The sequence below is a fragment of the Protopterus annectens genome, chromosome 4.part1 (genome assembly GCF_019279795.1).
Source record: "Protopterus annectens isolate FY-2018-M chromosome 4.part1, PAN1.0, whole genome shotgun sequence".
In the NCBI taxonomy this organism is placed as follows: domain Eukaryota; kingdom Metazoa; phylum Chordata; order Ceratodontiformes; family Protopteridae; genus Protopterus; species Protopterus annectens.
In genome coordinates, this window is record NC_056734.1 from 821,583,820 (window position 1) to 821,599,344 (window position 15,525).

General features: G+C 44.6%; 1 protein-coding gene across 9 annotated transcripts in view; it reads right to left on the reverse strand.

Annotated features, from left to right (window-relative positions):
* The window catches only part of GIGYF2 (GRB10 interacting GYF protein 2), a 2,932,407-nt gene that overhangs the window by 175,366 nt on the left and 2,741,516 nt on the right, over window positions 1-15,525 (reverse strand). The window lies entirely within an intron of this gene.

Below are 15,525 nucleotides of genomic sequence, written 5' to 3' on the forward strand. Positions count from 1 at the left end.
TTCCACCACATTATACTACTACTAGAAACAGATTAAAACATATAACTGGCTAAATAAACTAGGTGAGTTAAATATTATCAAAGCAAAAAAATAGGCGAGTTAAATATTATCACAGCAAAAAAAACAATCTGTTTAACAAGCCAGACTCGACCATCCACCACTAACACAGTGAATACAACTTCATAAAACTCAAAAATTAACCAGCAATGGAGAACCCAAACAATGCAAAATTTATGTGAATAAATAATACTATAGCAAAACTAATTTCTTAACTTATGACTGAAATAACATTCCACAACTTCACAGGCAGTCTCAAATTCTACCATATACTGTAGATGAGTCTGCCAGTTCAGGTATATGTATTATTTATGCATGTATTACATCACTGAAAGGTCTCAGATGAAGTAAAGCAGTGCAAAGATACAGAGTACTGCTATACAACAGAGACAAAAGATACAGAGTACTGCCATACAACAGAGACAGAACTAAACCCTGTGGGCATGAAAGGTTGGTATGTTGACATGAATGAACCTGCTCATGCAGATTAAATGGTTCAGGCAAGTATTTAATTTTATCTGGCTTATGAAGGTCCACCCTTGAAAATGTAGTGCAAAGTCCTGAAATTAGTCTTCTGGGTAGTCAACTTCCCAGAAACATATCCTTAACAACTGTGGCCCTCAAAGTAGTAGTTTTACAGATCATACCTAACTCACAACAGCTTGTGAAAGTACTAAATGAAGCCAATATCATAGTTAAAAAGCATTACTGAAAAAAGCTTGAGAGATTGCATAAAACTCATTCAGGAGTAGAAGTTGGCTCTTTTATTTCTCATTAAATAATTTACTGCAACCATCCTGTTAAAATAATTTAAGAAATTTTACAGCCCGTTTTCTTTTTTTATTTGAAAAGGAGACAAAGACAGTTACAAGACTTTCCTGTCAAAGTCCAGTTATAAAATCTGAGCTGTTTGTGGACAGCTATGTAACAACAAATATCTGTCTATGTTACAGTAACTATGAAGGAAAACGTACAGTTGTGTACACTTACCATAAATGTAAATGTTCGAGTGTATTCACTCTTGCAGTCATTACATTTGGGTTATCTGCTTGCAGGTAGCCCTCAGTCGGCTAGATTATCAAAGTCTTGGGTCATGCGTCGGTTGCTGTCTCATCTTCCATGACGTCAGATAGTCAAGGGTATAAAGCATGCAACTGACGCCATTACATCACCCCAGATGTCAGGTGCCCCCATAATGAGAAGCAATTATATACAAGGTTACACCTCTAACAAAAAGCAAATACACCAGAACGCTTAAATACAGTAAACAAGAAGAGAGGTATAGTCAATATAAGTTAGGGGGCTGGAGGGAAGTTAACCAGGACTGCAACAGTGAATACACTCGATCATCTACATTTATGGTAAGTGTACACAACTGTACTATGTTCTTCGTGTTTCACTGTTGCAGTCATTACATTTGGGTAGATTCCCAAAGCTAAGGAAGGGAGGAGGCAATTAGAGAGCATTAGGACCAGCTATTAGGCCCTGCAAGACTGCAGTGGCAAAACCAGCTCTGGATTTACAAAAAAAAAAAAAAAAGGCAAGTGGTAATGCTTGGTGAAGGCATGTACAGAACTCCAGGTAGCAGCTTCTAGGATGTCCCTGGTAGGAACACCTCTGAAAAAGGCTGTAGAAGTAGATGCAGCCCTGGTGGAATGGGATCTTATCCCCTGTGGGGTAGGTTTTCCATTGTGCTTATAGCAGAAATGAATGCAATGGCCTATCCACTTAGAAATGGTTTGCTTTGAAATGGCCTTCCCCTCTGCCCCTGCAGCAAAGGCAACTAAGCAGCTGTTCAGATTTCCTGAGAGGATTAGTCCTGTCCAAGTAAAATCTAAGTTGTCTGTGCACGTCCAAGGAGTGCAGTATTCGTTCTCCTTTGTTCTGTGGATTAGAGAAGAAGGTTGGCAAATGAATGGACTGATTAAGGGCCACACTGGATACCACCTTGGGCATAAAGGAAGGATAGGTCCTGAGGAACACCCTGTCCGCATGAAAGATGATGAAGGGCTCCACTGCCATGAGGGCCTGTAATTCAGACACCCTTCTTGCTGAAGTGATGGCTAGAAGGAAGGCTGTTTTCCAAGAAAGGAATTTCACCTCTGCAGTTGCGGCTGGCTCAAAAGGAGGTAGAGTGAGCTTTTCCAATACAAAGTTAAGGTCCCAGGCTGGAGTAGGGGCTCTCCTGGGTGGTCTTTAAATTTTTGGCCCCTCTGAGGAACTGTTTCAGCAGGGGGTGAGAGAAGAGGGGTGGCTCAGTATTATAATGTGCTGAAATGGCTGAGGCATGGACTGTAATAGAAGAGAAGGAAAGGCCCTTGTGAAGCATCTCTGTTAAGTATTGAAGAATATGCGGTAAACTGGGCACCGCTGTGCCCATCCCCCAAGTCTGGCTCCAGGAACAGAATCTTTTCCACTTTTCAGCATAGGATTTTCTAGTACTAGGCTTCCTTGCCTCCAGGATGGCATCCAGCACTTGCCTGCCAAGGGGTGGTATTGGAGAACCCACGTAATTAGCCAGGCTGCCAGGTTCAGGGTTTGAAGCTGGGGGTGCAGAATATGGCCCTCCTGCTGGGACAGCAGGGAAGGCGTTTGTGGCAGGTGCCATGGTTCCAACAGTGACATACTGCACAAGAGGGGGTACACCAGTGTTGGCGAGGCCAGTCTGGTGCAATTAGTATTGTCCTTGGTTAGTCCTGTTTGATCTTTAGTAGAACTTTCGAGAGGAGAGGCAGAGGGGGAAAGGCATAAATTGAGAGGCTTTCCCAGGTGAAGGACAGGGCATCCACTTTCCAAGCTCGTCTGTGGGGAGTCGTAGTGCAGAATTTGTCCAATTGGTAGTTCTGAGGGGAGGCAAACAGGTCTATCTCTGGGCTCAGCCATTTGTTTCTCAAAATGTTGAATATATTGGGTTCCAGTTTCCACTTGTGTGGGTTCATGAGATTTCTGCTTAGGTCATCTGCCAGTGAATTTAGATTGCCTGGCAGGAATTGAGCTTGTAGGTGCACTTGGTAGCTCAAGGCTGTGTTCCACAGAGCCATGGCTAGTCTGCAGAGAGGGTATGAGTGGGTTCCCCCCTGCTTATGTACCACATAACAGTGGTGTTGCCCGTCTTTCCCAATAACTGTCCTGGAAGAATGTGGTCCTTGAGGGCTGTCAGAGAATTCTGTACAGCTAACATTTCTTTTTGACTGATATACAGGTGCATTTCACTCTGGTTCCTTTTGCCCTGAATGCACTGCCCTGCCAAGTGAGCCCCCCCAGCATAGTCTGATGCGTCTGTTGTTAGGGTTTGGGCGGCAGGGGGTAGAGTGAATGGCAGTCCCTTGTTGTGGTGGCAGGCCTCTGCCCACCAAAAGAATTCTGTCTTTATACAAGGAATGATAGGAATCATTGATTCCAGGTCCTGAGAATGTTAACACCATAGGCTTTTTAGATACCATTGTAGCTTCCTCATATACAGTCTTGCATATGGAATTAGTTGACTACAAGAGGCCATGAACCCCAGGGCTTGCAGTATTTTCCTTGCAGATAGCTAGGTCTTTGTGGCCAGTAGTTTGAAGTAGGCTGTCAAATAAACTTGTTTCTCTGGCATGGGGTAGGCCATCTGGGAAGCTGTATTCAAGCTTGCTCCCAGGAATACAATTTGTTGGCAGGGTACTAGGTGGGATTTCTATTTGTTTATGGTGTATCCCAGTGAAGCTAGCAGTTTACTTACAAATGCCAGATGATTTAATAGTATGTCCTGGCTTTCTGCCTGAATTAGACATTAGAATGACTGGAGCTAGGCACTTTGTGAATACCCTGGGCACAGTAGATAAGCCAAAGGGCAGTACAGAAAACTGACAGTGCATGTAGCCTGCTCTGAAGCGTAAGTATTTTCTGCAAGTTTCCCTTATTGGGATGTGCAGGTAAGTCTCCTTTAAGTCCAAGGTTGCCAACCAGGCATTTTTGCCTAGCATGGGAAGCAGCTGATGTAGAGTTAGCATTCTGAATTTTGGGATTACCAAAAAGGTGTTTAGGATAGACAGGTCCAGGATAAGACGCCAGTTGTCTTTTCTGAGTACCAGGAAAAGTCTTGAGTAAAAACCTTGTCCCCATTCCTCTTCTGGGACAGGGTGGCTAGCCCTGATACTTAGAAGAGAGAGAGAATCTGCTGTTGAGCCTCTGCCCACTGATTTGGGGGTAGGTCTGGCCAACCGTTTGGGGTTGGTAAGGTGTGGAAGTGGAATCTGTATCCTTGGGAAACTATAAAACCCATTTGTCTTTGGTAATGAGTTCCCAGTTTTTTGCATGCAGGGCGATCTTTCCCCCTAAAGCATCAGTAAGTTGAGCAGGGCTTGGAAGATTTAAGGTTAAGTCATTGTGACAGTTTACCATAGGGGGTGTCTTACTACTTCCAGCTTTGGAAGTGGGAGCCCCCCACTGCCTAGGTCTGTGAGTACCTTGAGACTGTAGCTTAGGTGGTCTGCTGTTCCTGGGTTTGGACTGAGAAGGCCTGGAAGTGACAGGAAAAGACCAATTCTTAGTAGGACAATGCCTACTAAATCTGGGAGGCTGTCCTTGCAGGAAATCTTTAACAGTTGCATAGATTTAGCTTTTTCCTCCATCTTTTTAAGTACTACTTCTGCTTTGTTGCTAAACAGGCGGTCTTGGTTTAAGGGAGCATCCAGTAATTTAGCTTTAACATGATCTGGCAAAGTTTGCTCCTTAAGCCAAGCATGCCTTCTAAGAACAAACCCAGTGACAGCAGCCCTGCAAGATGCCTCTAAGGAGTCAAAACCACACTGCAAAGTATGTTTACCAACTTGTTCAGCAGAATGTATTAAATCCTGTAATTCTTTACTTTCAGCACAGTCAGGAATCAACATCATTTTCTGTTTAAGTAATCCAGTAATATGCTGCTGATACTTTAAAATATGAAACTGGCAGTTTAAGGCCCTAATGGTCAAAGTAGCAGAAGTGTATACCTTCTTACCCCATCTGTCCAGGGCCCTGGAATCTCTATCAGAGGGGGCAGGGTTTTTGGCAGTAGTGGCCTGATGCCTTTGGGTCCCTGTGAAATTGTCTCTGGGTCCACAGTGGGATTCTTAAAGAGGAACTTGTGAGAGTCAGGTACTCTATTACTGGTCAGGTTTCCTGGGAGCCGAAGGTAGTGTGTCTGGGGCCAGGCTAGATTCCAAGAAGGCATCATCTACAATGTCAAGTACAGGAGGGATAGCTAAAGGCCTGTGTTGAGGTAGGAGTAAGAATTCCCTAAGTCTCTTTTTGGAGTCAGAGTAATACTGGCTTTCCCAGCAGAAATGCTCCCTAAGAGTGTGCAAAGTTTCACCAAAAGAAAAATCTTCTGGAGGGGAAGCAGAGGGTATGGAGTCCACTGCATCAGAATCCTCATAGGTAGATGAGGGCAAATCCTGGTCATCAGAAGAAAAGTACAGTTTTGTACCTACCATAAATGTAGATGTCCGAACTGGATAGCATCTGCAGTCATAACAACTGGGTTGTCCTGTCGTCAGGCAGCCCTTCAGTCGGCCGGATTCCAAAGTCCGGGTCCGGCTTCGGCTGATGTCGCACTTCACCCGACGTCATCTCTGTGGGTCTTCGGGTATAAAGGCATCAGCCGACGCCATTTTCTTCAGTGTTTCTTGCCCCAGATGCCAGTAGCCTTCTTGAAGGCTAAAATTTGGATAAATGCCAATGTTTCCAAAAAGATAGAGGTAAACACAAAAATAAGCATGTATGTACATATATAGAACCAAATACACCATAAAAGACTCCCCCCACCAGCTAGCTATTAGGAGGGTAAACACCCTAGGAGTACCACAGAGGGGCAGGAGGGAGGGTAATCCTGACTGCAGATGCTATCCAGTTCGGACATCTACATTTATGGTAGGTACAAAACTGTACTATGTCCTTCATGGATGCATCTGCAGTCATAACAACTGGGTAGAATACCATAGCCAACTAGGGGAGGAGGAAAAATTAGATTATGGTGTGTTTAGGATCCCTTGCAGTACAGCAGTGGCAAACCCTGCTCGGGATCTGGAATATAGAGGCAAATTATAATGCTTGGCAAATGTATGCATGGAGGTCCAAGTAGCCGCCTCAATAATGTCTTTGGCTGCCACTCCTCGTAAGAAGGCTGTGGTAGTGGCTGTTGCCCTTGTAGAATGAGGTCTTATGTTCTGTGGAATTGGTTTTCCATGGAAGGAGTAACAGAATCGTATGCAATTTCCTATCCATTTGGAGATTGTCTGTTTGGAAATAGCTTTTCCTTCCCTTCCTGTTGCATAGGCTACAAAAAGCTGGTCAGTTTTCTGCTACCTTTTGTTCTGTCCAAGTAGTAGCGTAGCTGTCTATGTACATCCAAGGTATGCAGTATTCTTTCCCCTCTGTTTTGTGGGTTGGGAAAGAAGGTAGGTAGGTGGATTGCCTGGTTTAAAGACACTCTGGATACCACCTTAGGCATAAATGTAGGATTAGTCCTCATGGACACTCTATCTTGGTGGAAGATTAGGAAGGGTTGTACTGCCATTAGGGCCTGAAGTTCAGAAACCCTCCTGGCTGAGGTTATTGCCAGTAGGAAAGCAGTTTTCCACGATAAATGCTGTAGGTCTGCTGTTGCTGCTGGTTCAAAAGGTGATAGTGTCAACTTTTCTAGCACAAAGTTCAAGTCCCAAGCTGGCAATGGTGGTTTCATTGGAAGTTTTACATTCTTGATTCCTCTGAGGAACTGTCTGAGTAAAGGATGTGAAAAGACAGGTGGATCAAAGCTGTATTCTGCTGATATAGCTGATGCATGTATCTTGATGGAGGAGTAGGACAGGCCTGTATGTAGAAGTTCTGCCAGATACTCCAGAATGTTAGGCATATCTATGTTTGACACATCTTTTCCTCTTTCAGTACTCCAAATGACAAACCTTTTCCACTTTCCTGCATAGTTCCCTCTTGTTGAAGGTCTGCGGGCTTCAAGAATAATATCTTTAACTCTTTGTGAAAGTTCTGGATTAGCTGCTGCTATGTGATGTTCCATGCAGTCAGTTGCAGCGTTTTTAGGTTCGGATGCATGATGCTGTAGTTGTTCTGAGTTAACATCAAAGGCATCAGAGGTATTGGCCACATATTGTTCCGAGACATGCTCCTCAGCAGTGGGTACCAGTGTTGTCTTGGCCAGTTTGGAGCTATCAGGATTATCCTTGGACGTTCTTCCTTGATTTTTAGTAATACCTTGTGTATCAAGGGAAGAGGTGGGAATGCATATGCTGTTAGGCCTTTCCAGCTGAAGGAGAGCGAATCCACTTTCCATGCGAGTGGGTGGAATGTCCTTGTGCAGAATTTTTGAGCTGGTGATTGAGAGGAAGCGAATAGATCTATCTGAGGCATTCCCCATTTCTTTGAGATGGTCTTGAAGATGTCCGGGTGTAGCATCCATTCGTGGGCATCCGATGTGGTTCTGCTTAATATGTCTGCTAGAGTATTCTCCTTTCGGTACAAATATTGCCTGTAACTGGATGTTGTAGCCGAGTGCCAGGTTCCACAGCTCCAAAGTCATTCTGCATAGGGGGTATGAATGAGTGCCTCCCTGTTTGTTGATGTACCACATGACTGTGGTGTTGTCTGTCCTTATCAACTGGCCCTCTTTGAGAAATGGTCTGAACTTTTGGATTGCCAGTTTTACTGCCAGCATTTCTTTTAGGTTGATGTGCAGGTGAAGTTGATCCTCGTCCACAATCCTTGCACGCATTTGTCCAGCATGTGGGCCCCCCATCCTAGGTCTGAAGCGTCTGTTGTGATGGTCTGGTTTGCTTGACATCTGCGAAAGGGTAGACCTGGGTTTGACTGGCATGCTTGAGCCCCCCATAGGAACTCCTGTTTTAAGCATGGAATTAGTGGAATTTCTGTTTCTAGGCTGTGCCTGTGTTGGGACCATAAGTTCTTTAGGTACCACTGTAGTTTTCTCATATGTAGTCTGGCAAGTGGGACCAAGATTATGCATGATGCCATGAAGCCCAAGGCCTGCAGCACTTTTCTTGCTGTTAACTTGTTCTGTTTTGTTAGAGCCAAGAAGTAAAGAGGGAGTTCTTTGTTTTTCTGCAGTTAGGAATGCCATTTGTCTTACTGTGTCCAATTCCAGCCCAAGAATGTCCTTGTTTGGGATGGTATCAGCCTTGATTTTTGTAAATTGACTGTGTATCCCAGTGCTTGTAGCAAGTAAATGACCCTTTGTAAATCTGTTGTCAGCTTGCTTTTGTTGTCCCCTTGTAGCAGGCAGTCGTCCAGGTATGGGTAAATTTGAATTCCCTGTAGTCTGCAGTGGGCGATTACTGATGCCAGGCATTTTGTGAATACTCTGGGTGCAGTAGATAAGCCAAAGGGCAATGCTGAGAATTGATAATGCTCTGATCCTGCAAGAAATCTGAGGTATCTTCTGCAAATTGGTCGAATGGGGACGTGCAGGTATGCCTCCTTGAGATCTAGAGTTACCAGCCAACACTCCTTGCCCAGCATGGGAAGAAGTTGCTGTAGGGTCAGCATTTTGAATTTTGGGACAATAATGTATGTATTTAAGGTGGACAGGTCGAGAATAGGTCTCCAACTTTTTTCCTTTCTTGGAACTAGGAATAGTCTGGAGTAGAATCCCTTTCCTTGTTCTGTTGTTGGCACTCTTTCCACAGCTCTCATGTTTGCTAATTGCATTATCTGTTGTAGAGCCTCTGTTTTTTGGTTTGGAGGTAGATTTGGCATTCCTCTTTTGACTGGTAAAGTGTGGAAGTGGAACCGGTAACCTTGATCTATGGTTTGTAAAATCCACTTGTCTTTTGTGATATAGTGCCAGTTCTTCGAAAATAAGGTTAATTTGCCGTCTAATGGAGCTGCTATTTGTTCCCTGGTAGGCGGATGTAGAGGTAAGTCACTGTGGTTGTGTTGTTGTAGTGGCAGTGGTTGTGTCTGTGCCTCTGTTGTTACCTTGCCACTGTCGTCCTCTGTAGGCACCTCCTCTGGATTGGTTTCTGCCTCTGGCACGTCTATTCCTGCCCCTTTGGGATCTTGTGGAGTCAGGAAAGGACCAATTTTTGGCAGGCCAGTTCCTGCTATACCTTGGGGGTTGAACCTGCAAGAAATCTTTAACCGTTTGAACAGATTTTGCCTTTTCTTCCATTTTCTTCATTACCTGCTGGGCAGGTGTACCAAACAAGCTGGTCTTATCCATAGGAACATCTAATAACTTAGCTTTAACATGATCCGGTAAGGCTTGTTCCTTTAGCCATGCATGTCTTCTTATCACTGTGCCAGTCATGGCTGATCTAAATGAAGCCTCCAGTGCATCATAGCCACATTTTAAGGAATGGTTACTAACCTGTTGTATATTATTTACCATTTCTAATACATATTTCTTATCAATAGAGTCATCAGAGGATAGCTTTTTTGTTAACTGATCAAGCATAAACTCTTGGTATTGTATCATGTGAAACTGACAGTTTAAAGCTCTAGCTGAGAGAGTAGCTGAGGTGTAGACTTTTTTGCCCCATCTGTCTAATGACCTGGCTTCCCTTTCAGAAGGAATAGGGTTTTTAGCTGTGGTCGGGGCTACTGCCCTGGGACCCTGGGATATAGTTTCGGGGTCTGCAAGTGGGGCCTTGTAAAGGTGGTGATGAGTGTCTGGTACCCTGTAAAATCTGTCTGGTTTGGCAGGGGCTGGAGGTAAAGAATCTGGTGCAGAGCAGACATCATTGAAGGCATCGTCCACCACAGAGAGGACCGGAGGTATAGCTAAGGGCCTGTGCTGTGGAAGGTGTAGAAAAGTCCTAAGTCTTTTTCTGGAGTCTGAGAAATCCTGCTGCTGCCATTGGAACTGCTCTCGCATGGCATGTAAAGTTTCCCCAAAGGAAAATTCTTCTGGTGGGGAAGCAGCTGGAATGGATTCTTCAGCATCTGAGTCTTCATAATTGGAGAAAGGAGCCTCTGGCTGGTCTGTTATGTCTGATTCATCGGCAGAATCATCAGAGGACACAGGCTCGGGGCTCTGCCCTAGGTCTCTTCTCTGGGGGCTGAGAGGCCCTGTCTGGGTGAGATTGAGATCCCCTGATTAATGAAATTAAATCTTCTGCCAGAGTAAGCATTTCTGAACTTGAAGAGGGCCTGGTTGTAGGGGCTTTAACAGGCACTGTTTTGGTAGTTTTGGCTGCTTTAGCCCTGGCAAAGGCCTTAATGGACATGGCTGCTGGAGGCCTAGCAGCACCACGTGCTGGGGTAGAGACATCCAAGGGAATGGTGTCTGATAAGTCAGTGGCAACCACCGTAGTGGATAAAATTTCTGAGGCCGATTCAATAGAAGTAGCAGGGGCCTCAGTGGTAGTGAAAGATTCAGCTGTACTTTGATCAGTTTTCGGTTTCGGCGAAACCGAGACACTCATGATTTGCTTAACCATGGTTTCGGCGAAACCGCGGACATGAGTGTCGGTCTTTATCTTTGCGTTTTTAGCAGTTTGGGTAGTCGGAGGATCCGGCGGCATAATATCGCAAAATCAGAACCGAAAAACTGTTCAGCAAACTCCGACCGACGCCTAAGCGTTCGTCGGTTGAATGAAGCACAGGCCGAACAGGCTGCTATGTCGTGGGCTGGGCCTAAACAAGGCAGACAATAAGAGTGGAAATCTTTATGAGGTATTTGTTTCCCACAGGTTAAACAATTATTAACTTTTTCTGACATCGGCTGAGGCAAGAAAGAGTCCCCAACGGGGTACTTAGCTTTAGAAGTCTTTGAAGTAGTATTCGGTAGAAGTAATCTCTGGATCCGACCGACCGGCACTTGCGAACAGCTTCTGCTTGGCGCAGCGGCAAGAAAGACTGAAGAAAATGGCGTCGGCTGATGCCTTTATACCCGAAGACCCACAGAGATGACGTCGGGTGAAGTGCGACATCAGCCGAAGCCGGACCCGGACTTTGGAATCCGGCCGACTGAAGGGCTGCCTGACGACAGGACAACCCAGTTGTTATGACTGCAGATGCATCCATGAAGGACATCAGAAATTTCAGAATCCTGATCAAAAGAATCAGATGGAAAATCAGTTCTAGGTCTCTTAGAGGGAGAAGGCTGGCTTCCCCTAATTAGAGTAATAAGGTCTTCAGCCATTCTTATCATTTGTTTTTTAGGCATATGGGCCTGACCATGTTGTTTGGACATCGGTTTTCTAGGCGTGGATCGAGTTTTAGGCCTTGAAGAAAAAGATGGCGGTTAGATATGCAAGTCCGTAGGCCTGAATACACCCTTAGAAGCCAGTGCCTGCACAGCGGCTCCGGACCCATCCAAGGTAGAGACATCCACAGGTTCTATAGTCGAAGAAGCATCTCGCGGCATACCGGACTCCGAATGGGTCTCAGTAGAGGCCTGCGAATCTGAAGTAGTGGGTATCAGGGGCTGCAAAAGCACCTCACTGAGTACCGGCGAACTGGCGACTAGCTTAATGGAAGCATCATCGGCAGCTTTGGACGTATGCGGTCCGTCTCGGTCTTTACGGGGCTTTTTTGGAATGTTGGTAGTCGGATGGCTTACCGAAGCCATTTCTGGATAATTAAACCGAGTACCAAAGTAGCTTGAAGCAAAAATGAACCGACGATGAACAGTTCAAGGATTGAATAAGGCATAAATCCAACAGCGAGGGACGTCGTGGTCTGGGCCTAAGCAAGGAATGCAGTATGAATGAAAATCTTTATGAGGTATTTACTTTCCACAAGAAATACAACTGTTAACTTTTACTGACATCGGTTTAGAGCAAGAAAAAGGATCCCCAAGGAAGTACTTAGCTTTTTTAAAGACTTCGGTTCTGAAACTTGAAAATGAAAATTTCAGGAGTCGGCCGACAGGCACTTGCGAAATGCTTCTGCTTCGGGCACCAGACGGCAAGAAAAACTGGTGTAATGGCATCAGCTGCATGCTTTATACCCCTGACTACCTGACGTCATGGAAGATGAGACAGCAACCGACGCAGGACCCAAGACTTTGATAATCAGGCCGACTGAGGGCTATCTGCAAGCAGATAACCCAAATGTAATGACTGCAACAGTGAAACACGAAGAACATCAGGCAGGTTGACTGACATGAGGATTATCTCTGTGGCTACCTTATTCATAAAAGATTAGTGTGTAAAAACACTCTACACCAGCATAAGTATAAAGGATTAACTCTAAAGACTTTCATCTCACTCTTCTAGCAGAAATAATGGCCACTAGAAAGTTCACGACATACATTTAAGGCTGCAGATGTATAAAAAGGAAGAAAGACTCAGTTTTTATACAAGAAAGTATAAACCCCATGGGTGGACAAGATACTCGATGGATAAGGAAGGTTATCTCTGAGAATGCCTTACCAAATTTCAAAGATGCTGATGACAAGGAGGCAGAACCCCAGCAAAGTCAAAAATGGCAGCAAGGTGCACCTTAACACAAGATCGCCTCAATGCTGTGCTAAAGATATGAGAAAAACTCTAGCACTCTGGAAAAAGAGCTGCAAAAGGAACCAAATATTTTCAAGTAGCACAGAGAGAAAACTATGCGCATTTATCCTTGTACATTTTTGTATTAGGTCACTGGGCAGATCTGAGCACCTAGAGCACCCTGGCACGGTGTGAAGAGTTCCTAGCCACTGTTGGAATTACAGTTAGCAAGTGGTTAAGATAGTGGGAGTGAACAAGTGAGACTTCTCAGACGGTATGTCAGAAGAGAATACAGCTGTAGTGTAACGCTACCATTTCAGATGCAACCTGCAAGTCCTGATAACTGACATTTTGTGTATTTAACTAGAATCACTAAACCTTAAAAAGCCAATGGAGAACTCCCATGTACAATCTACTGCAAGGAACCATATACATCTCTGATGCTATGACACCCAATGCTCTGAGAAGTAGTAATGTTACGACTATATTAGAGTGAAAATTTTGAAGCAGCAGGTACTGTAAAGGAAGGATCCTGTCCAAGGGAAGACATGCTGTGCAAGATTAGCATGTGCACTATGAATGTGTAGATTTGAGAGATCTCCACATCTGGGAATTTGCAGTATTAACTGTAATTCCTCAAGCCTGAGGAGACTCAGAAGACAGTCCTGAGATGAAATCAACCTGTTCAGTGTTGAAGTGGCCAGGAACCACACCTGCAGCAATCTTCTTCATGCCCTGCAGGGTCTGGTTCACTGCAACCACTGACACGCATTTGGTGAACATCCTGGAGGCTGAGACTGAATGGGAGTGTCCAGACCTGATAACGGCTGGCTCCTATCCAGAAGTGCAGAAAGTTCACAGACTCCTTGGCAATCTTTATGTGGAGGCAGGGGTACTAAAGTGCATATGCGTACATTTGGGGCTGAAGTCTAATCAAATACCTACTGCATTGGCTGCAAGCTGACCTTTACAGCTCAACTTTTTACAACAGTAATAACTACTTCTGGCAGCCAGGGAAGGATAGACTGCACTTTGATCCTATAAAATTGATTTGGGGATAAAGCAATTTAGTTTGCCCAAATGGGAGTACAGATCTGTGTTCCTTTATCATTTACAAAACTACAAACTACCTGGAGTAATAACCTGATCCTATCTGGTCTAGTGGGACCTCCTGGATGGAATTTTTTAGTGTGAGGTTTTAACACATCTTTTCTTGCTATACCTCTTTTTTTTTTGACAAGTTGGAAATGTCTGTCAAAGGGAATGATTAGAAATGAGTAAGGGAGTGGAAGGGAATGATACAGTCTCTTGATACCACTGTTCTTATTAACTGTCCTGCATTACGGCCATCTATGCACCTGAGAAGAAGGGGAGAGAACCCTCCAACTGTCGTCACAGTGGAAAACGTTCGGCAAAGTCTCAAGCAATAGAAGACTATTCCCCAGATAATCATGGGACCCACACAGTTGACTATTCCAGCTTCTGGGATGCTGACCATTCTGAAATTTACCACAGACAAGATAGTTCCCTGCAGACCACATAGTGTGGCAGACAGAAGATGAAACAGCGGAAACTAGAGTTTGAGATTCAGCAACATTTCCTGTAATGGGCTCGATTTTATCAGTCAGGTCAAACTGGAATCGTAACATGTGAAACAGAGAGTTTACTCTTCTCAAAAAAGCAAAAAAAAAAACAAAACAAAACAAAAAAAAAAACAAGTGGAGGACAAGTAAATGCACTCTCCAAACCTGTCAATGGCCCACGTTTCCCTATCTGTGAGCTGGACAGCAGGAACATGCTGTGCAGGAGCCTTTTTAAGGGCTTCTGCAGCAACAGGGGAACCTGGTTTTGGAGTCCCTATCTAACAGGTCCAATCTTTGGGAGGGCAGAGGATCCTGATTTGCCTCCTTGGGGCAGGCATCACAGCAGATTTTTCTCATGTATTTTTTTTTTTTTTTAAACACCAAATGTTTCATTCTGTCAGAAGAAGGGACCATGGATGAAGTAGGCTATCAGATCCACAAGGCTTCTTGCAGGATCCTTTGTGAAGAGATTATTGCACCTGACAGCCATTCTCTCTCTCTATCCTTTTTCACTTCAGTGACTAACCAAACATGGGATCATCTTTTTTTTTGGGGGGGGGGGGTTCAACGCCCTAATCATTCTTTATATTTGGGGTGGGAGACTCCTACATGATATCCAATTGCCTCCTCTCGCACAGACTCTTCTACTGGACCTCACAGAGAAGACATTCAAGGACAGTGAAGAAGCCTGCACTGGTCCCAACACCCATGACTAATCCTGAAAAATGTCCCTTCATTGGCACTTCTATCCTGTGAATTCTAAACGTGGATGGCTAAATGACCAGGTAAAAAAATACCTCATGTCAAGGCAGACGCAGTTTAAACAGGACATGGGGGAGGCAAATATAGGACAGTCTTAATTATAGCTCTCAAGTCAAGACTAGACTTGGGGGAGTGGGCACCAGCCATGGATGCCTAAGGCTGAAGTCTAAGCAAACGCGTACTGCATTGGCTCCAAGTTGACTTTTACAGCCCATCTTTTTACAACAGTAATGAAAAAATAAGAAGTTATGTACCTACCATAACGTTCCATGTTAATTGTCTTCTCTCGCCTTCTTTCTTGCTTGATGGGTTCGGAGCCGATCCTCGGCTCCGACTCGGCACTTGCTTTAGCTCGAGAACTCCTTTTACCAGCTCGAGGCAGCCCCATATCCCATGATGCAAGGCAGTAAGTACCCAGATCTCGTTTGTTGACAAAGGGCAATAACACCAAGCATAAAATACTTCCCAAAGGAAGAAAGAAACTTACAGATGGAAAAAGGACCAGGTCTGAATGGTCTTTAGCATAACAGTTTCTTATACAAGGTCTGTCCAGGCCAGGGGGAAGGAGGGAGGGTCGCAAGAAAGAAGGCGAGAAGACAACTAACATGGAACGTTATGGTAGGTACATAACTTCTTAATGTTAAGTTGTCAATCTCGCCTTCATTCTTGCTTGATGGGACCGCATCCCT